Source organism: Peromyscus eremicus, chromosome 7, assembly GCF_949786415.1.
Source record: "Peromyscus eremicus chromosome 7, PerEre_H2_v1, whole genome shotgun sequence".
NCBI lineage: Eukaryota > Metazoa > Chordata > Mammalia > Rodentia > Cricetidae > Peromyscus > Peromyscus eremicus.
In genome coordinates this window covers 71797088-71814137 of record NC_081422.1, presented here as the reverse complement: position 1 = coordinate 71814137, position 17050 = coordinate 71797088, and the positions used below count along the sequence as shown (strand labels likewise).

The window sequence follows — 17050 nt, the reverse complement described above, 5'->3', positions numbered from 1 at the left end:
GGTCCATTAAAGTAGCTCAGATCCACGTCTGGGAGCTAACGCGGGTTAGCCGAGAAGCCAGGTAGCTCACACTGTTCCCAGCTGGGGGCGACCATACGCCCCAGGGCCGATCGGCTAGCCGCCAGTTCCCGGGCCGGTGGCCCAGAGCGCCTGCCTCTCTTGGGGCTAAAAGCAGGTCCCAGAGGACATTGGGACCTGGCAGCGTGCAAGTAAGCCTCAGTATCTTGGCATCTGTAAGGAATGTGCTCCTGGCCTTATCTTTGTGGGCTGTGCCCTGGAGAGATGGCGCTTTGTCGGCTCCAGTGGCCCCATGGCGGCATTGGGGTGCTGGGCAGGAGGAGAGCTGGCGCTGGTGCCCAGGTGCCCGCCGCTGGGGCACTGCGTGCGTGCGTGGACCTGTTGCGTGGTTGGAACTGCCATCGATGTCTGCAGTGGCTCCCGCTGCGAGTCAGCCCTGCCGCTCCCTCCCCCTGAGCCACCGCAGAGCTCGCTGGGGTCTGTCCCTATCTCTCACTGATGCCGTACCTATTCAGAGTTGTTTACGAAAATTAATCATCTGCCGGGCCGAACTTGTCCAGTGACAGATGCTGATGGGGCTTTTAGGAGGGTCGGGGCAGGGGTAGACGCTGAACTTTTAACCCTTGAATTTGCCTCAGGACTTTAGTTTTAACTGTTAAAGGGGAAGGCATCCCAAACCCAGGTGTATGTAGGCAGTAAGCCTGTGGCAATCCAAGGGTTCAGGAAATGGAAGACTGCTGGGGGGCGGGGAGAGAGCCTAAAGGCCGGAGCCCTTGGAATGCAGATACCTTGTTTGTCCTTTGGTAACGCTTATGCCCTGTCATTTTCAAAGACGCTCTGGTCAGATGTTTCGGTTTGTTGGAACACGGACAGATAACGATCTTCAGCGCTGACAGGAGTTTTTCTCACCATCTCAAGTGATGTTCCTCTTGAATTAACTTTCCTTGGTTCCCATGGCCGCCTCTGTGTAATCACGAAGATTACCCCTCACTAGGATCAGAGCACCCCCCCTCCCCTAATTTAATTCAGTAGGAAAACCATCCAGTTCCTTCAGGCATGTATTATTTTGCAGGCATTTTCAAACACACGGTCTGGTTTTTTAGCTTCGCTATGTTTTACTTAAATAGTAAGCTCACTGCTTTAAGTTGTTTAATTTTTTTTTGAAACGTAGCAAATGTTACTTAATGCTTTTCAAGGGATTTGAGATGCAGTTATTAAAAGACTTAGTAAAAAGCTCTTGACTATAAACTTTGCAGTGCTTTCTGTACTATTTATTTGTGTTTTATTGTGGCATGGGAAGCTTTCTTGGGGTTGGCTTTTCATTCCCTTTTGCAGTTGGTGAGATTTCCTGTAATGCTGGAGAATTTTGCTTGGCATAGGAGATTGAGAGGTTTGGACGTGTCAGGTATTTCTACAGATGGTCAACGACAACTCAGAAGCTCAAAATGCAGTCTGATGGCATTCTGTAAATACAGTAAATAAACATTTCAAAACCAAAGAATGGCCTTGTTTATCGACAAGTATTGCTCTCACAGCCTTAAGTCGAGGTCCTGTAAAATGGATTTCTCTCTGTCACGTTTCACCCTGACCATTGGGTTTGTACATGCCAGACAGGAACGACCACCTTGAGAGCCTGTTTGTTTCATTCAGCTTTTCCTTGGGCTGGCCGTTGTTCATGTTTGAGATCTGTATAACCCATTACTATTGCTTTCTGTCCCCTCTGGCCCCAAACTCCAGCTCCTGTCTCCTCACCACTGTGTCACTACTCTCGATGGAAAGCTTCAAAGGTCCTTAGTGTGGTGGCCATACCAGCTGCATGTTTTATGGCCTACAATTTGGGAGCACAGCCCAAAGGGAGGCCTGCGCCCTCTACCTGGGCAACAGGCTTTGGGATAATGATAGACACCCACGCTCCACTGAAAGAAAGGCTGGCAGCCTCTCATTTGCTTGAGCATTTTCATTTACAAATTGAGTCGGGGAATTGCAGTGATTTTTCTCAGGGCCCTGCGCCTTATGAGATGCAGTCTCTGACCTCCCCCATTTATTGAAGTGTCAGGACCACTGCAGTCACACTGAACGCGGAGGAGGAGTCTGGCCTCTCCTGTTTCTCACATCCATCAAACCTTTAGCTATTCGGTCCCTCCCCTTTGAGTCATGTGATTTTAAACTTGGCCTTGTTAAACATTTATTGAAGTACCATTACTTACTAGTTACTAGGAATCTAGAGATTAAAGAAGCTATGATTCTTACGAGCTGATCCCAGCCCTGTGGAGAGGCTGATGACTTAAATACAGATGTTGTGACTGTGGGGTGGAACGCGTACCTCACTTCGTCAGCCTGCTCACCAGCCACAGACATGTCGGTCACTTAGCTCATCGACCTCAGAAGCCGTTCAGCTCTGTGGTGGCTTCTCAGCAGTGCAGGCGGAGGGTCAGGGCCCTCATCTTGAGCTTGGCTCTGCTTGGGTGACCGTCATTCCGTCTGTCTGCTGCTTCCTCCTCCACCTGTCCCTGCACCTGGATTCTCTTGGTGTCTGTCCTAAGACAGGCTCACTTTCGCCTCCTCGAAGTGCCTGCATGCTTTTGTTCTCTCCCGTAAGCAGAGACCCTTACCCTTGTGCCCAGGAGGTCTTGCTCAATAAACAGTTGCTCTTCTAGAATTTTCTGTTGTCTCTTCTTTGCCTTTCACTAATCTTTTGTTGATTGCCCGATGAAAGTGTTTCCAACACTCATCGTTCTTTCTCATACCCTAACTTATTTGTTTTCTAGTTCTAGAGCACTTACCGTGACCTATGTTCAAACCATTTTATGCTTACGTGTTCCTTGTGTGTCTACCCGATGAAATCACAATGTCCGTAAGGGCAGGGGTGTTCATGTGAACCTAGGCCACAGTGTGGTACACTGTGGGCCCTCAAGTGCTGTTGCATTAATGACTCCTTGCGTGTTGACATCAGAAGGCTGCCTTACCTTGGCCATCATAATTCCCTTTCCTGTGGCCTGACTTATTAGGCTGTTGGAACTAGTCAGCCCCTTTCAAAATCAGTTGTCTTTCCCTGGGAGGTTTTGTCCTCCGTTTCTTCTGCACCATCTCTGACCATCTTTGAAATAATTCTTATACATTATGAACATTTGCCATGACTGTGAGTTCAATTTCAGCACCTTCCACAAGGGGCTGTCATCCCCGTTTTGAAGAAGTTAGCCATGTTTCAGTTAAGTCTTCTCTTTGGAAGTGGTTTTTCTCCTTGCAGTTCCATTTCTCAGGGATGGGGCAGCCATTTTTTTCCTGTTCCCAAGGCCCATGCATTTAACTTTGATAGACCCCCCCCCATCTTGTCACCACAGTCTGTTGTTTTTTTCTTAAAATGTCATCTTTCCTCTCAGTTTCTCATACCCACCTCCTTGGTTCCACCTGCTTTCATATTGCTTTTTGGTTCTCTTTTACCAAGGCTCTCTGTATCTTGTCATGAAGGAACAGTGGGGTCCACATGTTGGGATTTTAGATCGTTCAAGACAGAATTCTGTGTCTTGGATGCTGTTCTCCAGCCTTAATTCTGCACGTGTTAGAACACGGCTTGCGTTATAGCCCAAGTCTGAGGGTTGAGATCAGTGCAAATGAAGATCTTTCTGAATACTGTGGCAAGAACTTATTATTATGGTGTTCCCAGGTTTGTTAAACCCAAATTAAAGTTTTGATATTATTTCCAGCAATTAAAAAAATCACACATCCTGTGATGTTTTGATGGCCTTATAAATGAGTAATTATTGCCTAGCCTTCTGAGCACTCCTTTTATTAGCTAATGGGGAAAGAGTAGACTTGGCTGTGTGAGAGTCAGGTGATGACTGACATCGGAAGAGCAGAGAGGCTGCTGTACTTCATCAGAGAAATGAAGAGCAGGAAGGTACCCGCCTCTGTGGTGTAGTTATTCAGAATTAAAACCCACCTGTACCTGGCTAGTATTATTGACTACGTTGTGAGCAGCCAGGTAGCATCTACAAAGTTACATAATTGCTCTGTGATATCAAGTTACTGTTGAGGTCTCCTTTCTTGTCTTTATTGGATTTTTGGAATTGCTCTACTTTATAGTTATATAAGAAGAGCTAAGGCATAGGGATGACACACCTATAGACTTAAATGGGTGTATAATAAAAGTAACTCAATTATTCAATGAAAGACCAATTACACATTTAAGGAACGTGAGTGTTTACAGCAAAGAGGATCGAAAGAGATATTTTCCCTACTGATCCACACACTTATCAAGTTAGAGAAACAGTTCATTTCTCAGACTTCCTGTTGTTACTGTACAGTCGAGCACTTAACTGCTTCCTGATTGGTTTCTCTGTCGGTTCACACCTTCCCCATAGATTTCCTCATTCCCTACACTTAGAGGTGAGCAAACCAAGCTAGAGAGGTTGTCATTTCCCCAGGTTACAGAGTATCTGTGACAGAATTATTACAGCCACCCCTTACTTTGTAGTTGGTTCTTCACACAAACCATTTTTCTTAGGCCGTATGACAGACCATTTTAGCCATTATAATTTCAGGTTTTCAAAAGTAGAAAAAGACTCAAGAAACTCAAGAGGCATGGGAACATGTGGACCCTCCCCTGCCACCCCCTCCACCACCTGTGACCTACCTGGTGGGGGAGAAGCTGGCAGTGGGGACGTTTAGAAGCCGCCATAAGAGGCTGCTAGCGCTTTGAGGAGTTTTATTCTTTGGGGGAAACGAGAGGTTTTAGAGGAGGTGATTCAGAAGAGGCGAAGAGGAGGGAAGAATTGCATTGTGTGTTGTTCCAGGTGTGGAGATTGAGGGGGTCACCTGAGTGGTGGAGGCCAGGAGCCGCACTACAGTGGCATTGAACTCTGCCGTGCTGGCAGAGGAGGCTGATGGTGGGCATCTTAGGTACTGTGTAGCTGAGTTTTTGTCTTAGGAAGGTGATTTCTGAGGATAGAGAGGATCATATTGGGATGGGTCGGGAGCCCTTACGTGGTGTAGCCGGAGGAATGGTGGTGTACTTGTAGGAAGAATAGGGACACGGCTCTATGACTTTCACTCCTGTGGGAGTTCTTAGTCGACTGTATCACCTTGTGTCATGCTGACCTGTATTTGGAAGTTTTCCTGTGTTCTGCCCGGTCCTGCAGCTGCTCAGACCCAAGTAAACACACAGAAGCTTATATTATTTATAAACTGTATGGTCTATGGCAGACCTCTTGCTAGCTAGCTCTTATATCTTGAATTAAGCCATAACTGTTAATCTGTATTATCACCACATGTTCCGTGGCTTTACCTGCGTTCCTTTACATGTTGCTCCTTGGGCGGCTGGCTTGCCTCTCTTCCCTTTCTTCTCTCTTTCTATCTGCTTGTATTTCCTGCCTGCCTCTTAAGCTGCCTTGCCATAGGCCAGTACAGCTTTATTTATCAACCAATCAGAGCAACACATATTCACAGCATACAGAAAGACCATCCCACAGCACTGACCCACTTGGGGTTTGACTTTCTTTTGTTGATATATTTTCATTGAATGTAGGATGCCTGCTTTCAACTGAAACATTGTGAGTTCTGTATGTAGGCTTTTCCTTGGGAGGAAAATGGCCAGCCAGATGTGCCATGGGTAGGGAGAATTTGTGTATCTTTTTTTATTTTCAGGTAAATGTGGCCATCATGTTTATAAAAGTGTCCCCATTGTGCCCATGGTAACTCTGTGGACTCTATTTTTCTGAGAAACAAGAGTACATCTATATATGTATAGATGTGAGTACATCTGTATATGTTATGAACTTTTAATAGACTTGAAATTCGGGGCCTAAGACACTACTGATTTTATAGAATGTCAGCAGTACCAGTGGTGACAGTCACCAGAATAGAAGGGAGGGCTGCAGAGTGTGATGATGGGCAGCTGAGGAGGGCTGCAGTGTGATGATGGGCAGGTGAGGAGGGCTGCAGTGTGATGATGGGCAGCTGAGGAGGGCTGCAGTGTGATGATGATGGGCAGCTGAGGAGGGCCGCAGTGTGATGATGGGCAGCTGAGGAGGGCCGTAGTGTGATGATGGGCAGCTGAGGAGGGCTGCAGTGTGTGATGATGGGCAGCTGAGGAGGGCTGCAGTGTGAGCTGAGGAGGGCTGCAGTGTGATGATGGGCAGCTGAGGAGGGCTGCAGTGTGATGATGATGGGCAGCTGAGGAGGGCCGCAGTGTGATGATGAGCAGGTGAGGAGGGCTGCAGTGTGATGATGGGCAGCTGAGGAGGGCTGCAGTGTGATGATGGGCAGCTGAGGAGGGCTGCAGTCGCCTTTCTCATTGTGTTCATGGAGGTCAAGGACAAGTTTGACAGTTGTAGGCCTCCATTCCAAGTGCAGGGCTAGAAGAAGTATGCTTGTCTTCTGCCTCAAGAGCTGCATGAAGAAGGGTGATGAAATCATGGGTCAGGCCTTGGTAAGTGCACAGAAGGAGCTTCTGGATGGCCATTAACTCTCTCTTAGGTGTAATTTAGTGGACAGGCCTGGTAATTTACTGTTGCATGTGCCATTTTAGAAGATCTAATGGTGTGTGTGTGTGTGTGTGTGTGTGTGTGTGTGTGTGTGTAGTTTAAAATACCCTGGTGTCCTTGAAGGAAGTTTGCCATGATCATTGTTGAAGAGTTTAGTTATGAAGGTAAAATTTCTAGACACTAGAGATTTGACACATTTGGGGGCGGGGTGGGGTGGGGATGTATTTTGTTTGTAGGAGCCTCAAGGAATGGATTTGCCTCATTTGGGTGAGAGGAGGTTTTTTACCTAATTATGGAGTAGTCTAGATGATTTTTTGATGGTTTGGCTAGATGGGACTTCTGTGGTCCCTTCTTGCCATAGTTCACACCCGCTTCTTTGGAAAACATAATTAAGGGGAGCAGTCACTTGGGGTGGAGGGTAAGGGCTCCAGCTTAGATGGGCAGTTGTGAGGGCCAGGTGTGGTTTCCAGACCATTCAGGATGTGATGTGAGTTCAGGCTGTTTGGCTTGATTCGAAAATGCTGGCCACACACCTCTGTCTCCAAGCTGTTACTATGGCTGAGCGTGGTGTCAACTTGTTTTGCTTTTCTGAGAAGATTGATTTGTGTTGGATGCTTGAAATAACTTAAAAAAGAAAAGAAGAAACCCATGTCTCTCGTCGCATCGCCCATTAGCTGTTTTATTTTTCTTTAAACATATTTTTAGAGAATGAATAATGACAGCTAAGTTTTGGAGCACAGGGTGGTATTGCAGTGCATGCCTACATCATAGAATGATGAATACAGACTCGTCAGCACACCTATTGACTCCCTTCTTCATCACTTCCTTATGGTGAAAACCCTCCGCTTGTCTTGGATGGGTGTTCTGCTTGCATGTATATCCGCGTACCGTGCTCGTGAACCAACATTTGGGTGCTGGAAATTAAACCCAGGTCTCCCGGAAGAGCAGCAAGTGTTTTTAACCACTGAGCCACCTCTCTTGCCCCAAACATCCGCTCTTAAAACAAGGTATTCTTGCCTTGCCACAGCAGTGTGCCTATAAGGCCAGTACTTGGGAGGCTGGCCTAGGAGGTTTGGGAGTTTAGCTAGCCTGTGTTACACAGAAAGGCAGTGTATTAAAAAACAACAACATCAAAAAGAAAAAGAGCAAGAAGAAAGGAAATCACGGATTTTTTTTTCTCTTCCTACGTGTCTGTGTATTATCATTTAAACAAAAAGGACTTCTCCATGAATGGCTTCGCTGGGCCCTTTTCTGCTTTCATACTGTATCTTGGGCATTTTCCATATCAGTATGTATTATAGGTTAACATCGATGTAGCTTTCAGTTGAACTTTACATCATCATCTTAAAAAATTGTTCTCCTACTGTTAGGTATTTAAATTGTTTCTCATTCTTTTCAGTGACAAACCATGCTGGTTTAAATGTGCTGGTACAGATGATATTGTATGCTTGGGCAAATATGTCTTTAAAATGAATTATTTAAGGAATAATTACTGGATGAAACAGTGTGTACTTGCAGTTTCTTTCCCAGCTGGAGAGTCTCTTCCAGAAGAGCCCTTGGGTAGGCTCCGGTCAGGTTGGTCAGATGTTTATGCCAGATCTTTGGGAGACTAGCATGTAATGCTTGTCTTTAAGGAGCCAGACGTCTGTACTTAGGGAAAGAAGTGGGGGAAGCATTCTGGAATTCCTAGTGGAGTTAAGTGTCCTGTGGTGGTGGCGACCAAGTATTGCTGTGTGCCTTCAGAAGAGTTCATGGCTCTGGCTTTCTCAGCATCTACGCTCAGTGGACAGGGAGGGCACTGCAGACAGCTGTCTTTTGCAAGGTGACACAATACTGTGTTAGGAGAAAAGATAGTCTGAGTTGACACGGTTCTGTTCCCAGAGCGAGGTGACAGTGTACGGAGGATGTCTGGCAGCACAAAGCTGGAGTATCCACTTGGTGTGATGACTGTATGAGTCAGCCCACCCGGCTCTCCCTTCCACTGTGGTCTCTGTGTAGGCCTGGATTTCTGATGGAAGAGAAAGTATGCATGGCAGTTCTGAGATTGTTGAAGTTGTGAAACTTCACATAAACAACTTTATCTGTGCTGAACCTGGGCTTCAGCTTGATCATCGTTGGAAAGAAAGGACTGATAGTCACCACCCCATAAAGTTGTGTGAAGATTGACTGTGTTGACACCTGTACAATGTGGAGAACAACGGCTGGCAGACAGGAAAAGACAATGCAGTGTTAGCCTTATCGATGTTGATTGTTTAGTATTAGAAGCCCAAAGACCTTCATTGTTCCTGTCGTCTTTGAATCCTTTCTCAATACTTCATCAGAGTGATCTCAGACACAGCTGTATAGCGTGGTGTCTCCAGAGCGGGAGGGTACGTTTGGCAACATTCTTGTCATCTGCTTTCTCCTGCCCCTTTTGCAGCTTGTACCTGTGCTGCACAATAGTTAGCTGCCCCGAGTCACTAATTCACGGCACTGTTTCATACTGTGAGCCTCCACGTCAGTGACTGAATCTGTGCTGCTACCCTGCTACCCCCCCCCCCACCCCCGCCTGCCCCACTGCTCCTGATCCTATGGGACAGAGGTCGGGAGAAGCCTTTTTCTGGGTAGCCTGCTTTCTCCTCTGTGGACTGTGGAGTCCACTGATACTGCTCTTGACTGTGGACATCCCCTTTTCCTTCAAAGCAGATGGTGGAAGACACCCACCACCCCCTCCGCCCCTCTTGTTTGTTTCTGCTGCCCGTAGAAGCGGCTAGCGTAGAGAAGACGTCAACCACATACTTGGATGTTCTCGAGGAAGTTCGTGGCCCTTTTTGGGGGAGCGAGTGAAGTTAAAGATGGGTTTCGAGGGGTGGAGAGCTAGCTGGGTGGGTAAAGGGAAGCGCTCAGCACCCAAGCGTGTGGTGGCACACGCAGCTCTAATCCTAGTGAACCTCTGTCAGGAGACGGGAGGTGGGGGCAGGGGAATCTCGGGACACTCGCTGGCCAGCTAGCCTGGCTCACACAGCAGTAGGAAATAGGGAGACCTTGTTTCAAACAGGACCGCAGGCAAGGGCTGACACTTGGAGGTTGTCCTCTGATCACAGTCACTCCCGTCTCTGTGTCTGCGTCTCTCCGTCTCTGTCTCTCACATACACAGTGGGTTTTGATTATACCTGTGTAATGAAGACTGAAGGTTATACCAGGAAGCTTGGCTGTCAGCAGTCCCTGTTGTGTGTGTGGGTCCATGATGATGGAGGAAAAGCCGCGCTGGTCAGGGGACGACTCGAGGTCCTTGTCATTGCTCAGTTCTCTTATATGAATGGTGGAGGGTGTGGATGTTGTGTGGTCCTTTTGTGTTCTGACTTTCTCAGATGCTGATTTCACAAGTTGATACCCAGGAAGACCTTTGGGAGAGCAGTGCCATAGTTGCGTACATGCTTCAGGAGCTGTTTAGTGAGTTAGTGGAACCACAAATCTAGGCTTAATTATTATGGTCAAGGATTTGATAATCAGGCAAAGCTTTTCCAAATGAGTATCTTTCTGTGGTCAGATGCTGATTCCCAGAGTCAATTAAGGAAGAAAGATCAGCAGATTTTTCCCCCTGGTTAACACATATACCTCCACACACATGTGCGCCTGCGCATCTCTCCCCAGCCCACACACTCATTTTGAATACTGAATGCTTCTTGTCTGTCAGCTGTTTGTCTTTCCTCAGCTTTTAAAGCTGCAAGGAACTGGGGAATTTGGCTAAGGCTTTTTGTGTCTTTAGTAAATTGGCTCAAGCAAGCCAGAGGTGGTGGTACTCCCTGAGGTTGGCTTGATAACCAAGAGAATATATTTGGGAACTGTGGTTCAGGGCCAGATCATTGGGAATATCAATGGATCAGGGTCAGCCCAAGATGGTTTTAACGCCTGTAGCTCTGTGCTCCTGAGGATAAGATCAGCTCTGACAGGATGTTGGTGCCTGGCTTCAGAGGCATCCCAGCTCAGGAGTGGGGCAAGGATAGGCCTTCCCTGCTTTCTCACAGGCCCCCTGGCACCGTCCCTTCTTCCCTCCAGGTATTCATGGAGTTCAGGCCTTGCGTCAGGCTTTGTTCTTTCCAGCAGGGCAGATAGAATCTGTGTTTCTGTAACCCCAGGTAAGCCAGATAAGCAAGGACAAACCTCTGATTTAAAAAAAAAAATGCAAGGACAGAGGGTGGATAGAAGGGATGGGGAAATGAATGGGATGGAGATGCCTGATGTGAAAGACATAAAGAATAAATAAAAAGAAAGTTAAAAAAAAGCTGCAAAACGGGAATGCAGCAGAGAGTAAGTCTTTGGAGGTTTCTGTTTCTCACAAGGCCCCTTCAGGAAACTGACTTTTGTCCTAAGGCATGGCAGGAAGCAACTCCAGTACAGCAGAGGGACTGGTGAAGGCCTGAGGATGAGCTTGGCGCTGTAGAGTCTCCGCATGGGATGGGGTAGCAGTGGGAAATCAAGGTGACGGGTTCACTTGTCGTTCTTTGGTGTATGGCATGTGGTAAGTGTGAGATCTTGCTGATGGACAGAGGACTAGATAAGTGAATGTAGCTGTATAGGAACTGATGCGTGTCTGTGTCATGGTGGGAGTTTTAAAGAGACCTAGCATTAAGAAGGGGAAGCCTGGTGATGGGAATTACAATGATATTGAATGTGTTCTGGGTGCTGCGCCTCAGTCTATTCTGAGATCTTCCTGTGATTAACACATTTCATAAAACCCACGTCCTCATTTCACATAAGTAGCTCTTCCTTACAGATGAGGGAGGACACTGGGACACAGAGACCCCGGACAATTTGCCATCCAACTGTTAAGTAGCAGAGCTGGCATTTGAAGACAGGGTCTCTCAAGAGTTGGAGCTCTTAACCACTGGATCCTCCTGCCTCAAGGTCAAACACATCAAAAGTCCCTGCTGAGCCAGAACTCCCCATCTGTTCTGTAAAGGGCAGCAAAGAGACTCATGATGTTTGGGCTATTTTTGCATCATTAAGAAAAAGAGCACTGAGCTGAGAGATCATTTTCAGAATCAGGTCACTGAGTATTAATGAGCTCATTCATGCATAATCTCTCAAAGATTAGTGGCATCCATTCTTTGGTCTGGAATTCTCACCTTCAGGAGATAGCTAACAGTTGAGTCCTTACACATTTTTTACAGTAAAAGCACATTTGTTAGAGAAAGTGATAGGAATCATGAGCATTGCTATGTTAGAGTGAAGCTCTGCCTGTGCTGATTTGGTGTTTGTGTTACTGGTCCCTATTTGCAAAGTATAAAACCAAGAAGTTGGCTTGAGACAGTCTTTAGTCTTGACCATGTCTGCCAGTGTCGTAAAGTGGGTCCTAATGTGAGTTCTGGAAATGCGCACCTTCTCACTACCATTGGGTGCTATTAATGATTAAAAATGAATATTTGCTGGTAGCTCCCACAGCATTTGCTGTGGCAGAAATACCTGGCAGGCAGATGCAGCTTGAGGAGCAAGGGTTTGATCAGCTCACGGTTTCAGGATTTCACCCTGCTGGGGCAGGGATGGCCACATAGAGTTGGTTCGTGGTAGAGGGAGCATTGTGAAGACTAGGAAGCAGAGAAAGCTGGAACCAGGAACAAAGATATGCCCTTCATAGGCCTGACCCCAGTGATCTGTTGTTCCCAGCCAGGCTCTGTCTGTAAAAGCTCTACAGCTTTCAAAAAATCTTCCCACTGGATGCGGAACAAGTGTCCCAGACACAAGCCCATGGGCACGTTTCCGATTCAAATAAAGCCACTCGACCTACCTAATAGTGTGTTACATTCACACGTCTCTGTTTTCCATAACTTCATTCTGAAATGGTTAGGACTGTGGTGTGTTACGTGTGCCCAGTGTTTTCTCTAACTGTTGTGAGTCACTGTAATTGCCCAAGGTCTAAAGACAAAGCTTATTAGACCTGGATTTCCAACTTTACCTTCACTTTACCCTTCTCTAGTAGCTTGTGCTAAAAAAGAAAATCCACAGAAAGATGATTTTGGAAATATGGCAGAGGATATTTGTTTGTGATATGCACTTTACTGAGTCTTCTCAGAAGGTTTTGTGTTCCACAGTGTTATATCCCAGTGTTCAGGTTGAGGTTGAGGGGAGGCACCAGGTGACTTGTGGTCTCAGTTCTCTGGCACTTTTACACACTAGCACTTAGTCCTGGACAGACAGGATGACATTTGGAATACTCTGGACTACAGGTAACCAAAGTGCCTCTGGTTAAAGAGGTGTTTGGTGACCTCACACATCCGGGAACCTGAAGGTCATGGTGCTAGGTCAGTAGGTCACTTGCTTTGGGTGGTGGCCTCCTACGCAGAAAGGGAAGGCATGGGTAGTCCATGGCTTGTGGTAGCCATCAGAGAGGCTGGGATTAACAGCCCCTTTGGTGAGAAGTAGATAGTGGGAAGCAGGCACAGGAGGGTAGGAGTGGTGTGTGTGTGTGTGTGCGTGTGTGTGTGTGTGTGTGTGTGTGTGCGTGTGTGTGCGCGCGCGCGCGCTCTGCTGTGTCTGAGGTGAGGCGTGTGGAAGGCAGGTGGGTAGTCAGCACAGTCTGCTGAGCCTGCTGGACTTCTGCATCTACCCACCTTTTCCATCGTGGGCAGCGGGTAGCTCGTGTGTCTCATTCACCCCTTGTCTTCTGTCAGAGACACAGAGACCACCTGTGTTCTTGTTTTCTAAGAAGAATCCTTAGCAGTAACGATTTCTTTTTCAGACCATACCACACAAGAAAGAATGACTGTATATGTAGCTATTTATTTCCCCTAGGTTTTATTCTTGCCATATGCCCGGGGAATTCTGTAAGAGAACGGAAGTAAAATAAGGAGGGGTGTTGTACAAGTCGGAGTCCTCAGGCACTCAGCGTAGGACTTGTGGACTTTCCGTGACTGCCTGGGCTGTCACTTTTGCTCGCCATGCCCTTCTCCTGTGCCCATGTCACCTCCTCTGTAAAGCCCCTCAGGCCACAGCCCAGGCATGCCTCTGTGCTTCCCCAGCCTGTCAGGGTTCACGTCTGGTTATGTGTGAGGGTGGGACTTAGCCTCTGTTTGTTTTCTGCCTGTCCGTCATCAGGGTCTGAATTTATGTGCGCCTGTCTCAGGCATTGGGAAATTCAGTGCCTGAATCACAGGGGACACAACCAAGAAAAGAAAACAAATAACACCCATGGTACTGAAAAATGCATTTGACTTTTTGTGGGCTGGTTCCGACCTGTAAACTCCTTGACCTGTGTTCTAGACCACCCATGGTGGGATTCCTGCCTTCTTACGTCTCCGTCTCCTACAGTCTTTAAGGATTGTCTTGGTTTAGTTTACTTTCTATCCCTGTGATAAAGGCCGTGACCCCAGGAGAGGAAAGGGGCACTGTTACCTCTGAGGTTACAGTGTGTCATTGAGGGGAGCCAGGGCAGGAAGGCAAGGATCTGGAGGCAGGGACTCAAGCGGAAGCCATGAAGGAGTGCTGCTTACTGGCTTGTTTCCCGAGACTGCTTCACTGTGTTTTCTCATATAACCCAGGACCATCTGCCCAGGGATGGTACTGCCCACAGTGGGCCGGGCCCTCCCACATCACTCATTAGTCAAGAAAATGCCCTGTAGACTTGCCTCCAGGCCAGTCTGATGGAGGCATTTTTCCCAATTGAGGTCTTCTTCCCGGATGACTCCAGCTTGGTGTCACATTGACAAAAAAAAAAAAACTCATCCAGTGCAAGGGCCAGTGTGTCTTTGTTTCTCCAGAGCTTGTGTCTGTCTACTGTAGGCTTCATGCAGCACTGGCCCAAAGGAGCCATATTTATAGCAAGTGTTTGCTGTTCACCGATGAGGGATCGCAGGGCTCTTGCTGAGTCAGCAGATCCTGCTGGCAGAGGGTCACCAGTCCACTGAAGATAACGCGTCATTAGTCCTGTTGACAGAGGGACATTTCCGCCCCTCCCTGCCTCTTAGCAAGGGTGTTAATGAGGAGTAAAAAGGCCAAAAGGCAGGAAGTGTTTCTGAAGCCATGGCTTTTGCTGACCACATCCCAGATAATCTGCCCTACTTCTGGAAAGAGTTAAGTGAAACCACAGTTATATTTTTTGAAATACCAATAGCAGCCGTGTGTTAACTACTACAAGTATTCTAGCGGCACCTACTCAGAATTTGGTCCCCAGGTCAGCTTGATGTGGTATGTGGGGATTTTATTTTGTTAGATCTGACGCTGAGGGCTTTTCTGAGGGCATAGGTGAGAAAAGATTAGGCCAAGGTTAAGACCCAGTCTGCCAGACGCCAAAGACGGATGCTTTTTTCATGGTAAGATGTGAGAGCTGCTGTTTCCAAGCGTCTCAGGTCTAGCATTGGAATCATGCACCTGGGTAGATGGGGTCATGCAGAAGCCTGGCTTGTGGAGCCAGCCGCAAGCTTGGTCTGGTGGTCCTGGGCAGGCTGGGCACAGGCAGGGGACACCACAGAACCAAGAGTGAAGGTGCAGCCTGTGTAAGGAGGGCTGGAGTCCCGTCACGGGTGGGCTAGATGCAGGCGAAGGCCTCTGGCTTCCTTTCTGTGGGTGCATGAGTGCCTCGTAAGACATAAATTTAGAAACCGCATCCTAATGGCAGCCTGGGGATGGATCTGAGGGGAGCAAGGAGAGAGATGGGTAATGCTCAGAAACCAAGCAGGGCCGGAGGATTTGAAACATAGAGCCAGGCGGTCGAGGGAGACCCTGTAGCAGCTGGCTCAGGATCTGAGGGAAGGGGCAGGTTGAGTGTGGGCAGGTCAAGATCAAGCCTCTTTGCTCATGGTGCAGCAGCCTGCTAGGTGAGCGGGGTGGGGTTTGAACACGGGGCCTTCTGGGAACTGAAGGTGGGGGGTGGTATTGCTGGATACATCTGCCGTTTTGATGACGCTGGCCTCTGCTGCTTGTTTTCTGGACGTGCTCAGCTGTTCAAGCCTGGGATAGAGGAAGGTAGAGGTGGGTACCAGATCCACCTATGTAATGAGTGGTGGCTGGATAGGAGGGGATGAGACCTTGACGATTCTGATAGGAAGGTAGTTGGGATGCTGTAGACTGGGCAGAGGAAGAAGGGAGTTCCAGTGAGAAGTGAGCGAAAGTGGAACACGTTGTCACAGGGTGAGACTGCCTAAGAGGCCATTGCTAGACTGAGGTATTGAAGATTTGTGAAAGGGAGGGAGCTCTGGGTGAGGCCAGGCTTGTGACTCATGGCTAGACGGCAAGGAGCAGACAGAGGGGCGTGGTGGCCGTGGCCCGTAAGAAAGCCCAGGAGTGGTTGTGCTTGCTCTGAGGGTGGGTCAGCTCCACCACGAGCCACAAAATCAACGACTCATGGCAGGGCCAGGTGGGCAAATGATAGTATCCGAAGACCGTAACTATAGACAGGTCTGTGGTAAACCCTCAAGCCTCACCTACAAGGGACAGCTTCACCTGTCCCACCCAGCATGGCCAGGTGAGACTGGGTGTCTGTCCTCACCCTGTGAAGCTGTCACTGCTTCAGTCCACGCTTCTCCACCCTGCCCCTCATCCTTGGAAATAATTTTCATGCAGAAGTGTCCTGACTTTCAAGCATTCAGCACTTGAAAATTGAGTTTGGAAAAGGCACTGTGGGCTGTAGAGTCCAGGGATGAGTTGGCTTGTAGGGGAAGGAGGCGAAGTAGATGATGCTTGTGAGTCAGATGCCAGAGTCTTGGAACATCTTCCCATTTTTGGTCATCTCATCCAACTTTGAAGATAAAGAACTCAGAGGCTAATTAGTTTTCAGTGGGAGCTAATAGGCCTCGATCGTAATCTGAGGCCTGGGGCTCGAGGGAACTGCAGACTGGCTGAGTAGCCACTTTGTTCCTTCCCAGGTCTTGGAAGCTTGCTGTTTTCTTTGTGCGGAGTGCCTCTCTCTGGCTCTCTAGGTTATTTTGAAAGACTTAGGCGATTTTTACATTACGCATATGTGTGTGGGTTTATGTTTGTGAATGCAGCTGCCCACGGAGGCCAGAAGCCTCAGATTCCCCGTGCTGGAGTTACAGGTGGTTGTGAGCGGCTAGCATCGGTTCTGGGAACTGAACTCAGGACCTAGTCAGGAGCAGTCTATCTCTCCAGCCCCACGGTCTCTTGGCCCATAGTACCCGCTTTGCTTGTCCACAGCATTTTCCCGTAGCATATTTTCTTCTTCATTTGTGCTCTGTCTGATTCGTTTCTTTATAGAATTCAGCTCCAGTTAGTTGGCTGAAATGTAGGTCAGTTTTCTTTTCCTGTAGTGGTTCAGTACAGTTTTGTGTTCTGTTTCCTTAGTGTGTTTGAACTCAGTGAATTAACTGAGAGGTGTGACTAGGTAGTGGGGAGATTGTGTCTTTGAATCGGCAGCTGAAAGGTACTCACACATCTAAGTAGATGCTTTGCCCTTGAGTTTAACCGCTTTGTGAATTTACTCACATTTCCAAACAGTGTTGGAACTCATTAGGAATCATCCTCAGGCTGCGTCTGCATGCCATTGGCCATTTTTGTTTGCATGTCCTGGCCCTTTGCAAAGGCATTTGATGGTTGGGTCAGAGAGCTGAGTCTAAAGA

At 47.8% G+C, this 17050-nt stretch overlaps 1 protein-coding gene across 2 annotated transcripts in view; it reads left to right on the top strand.

Moving 5' to 3' along the window:
* Lrrc1 (leucine rich repeat containing 1) overlaps positions 1 to 17050 on the top strand; it is a 119921-nt gene that overhangs the window by 1978 nt on the left and 100893 nt on the right. The gene's annotated exons all lie outside the window — the stretch shown is intronic.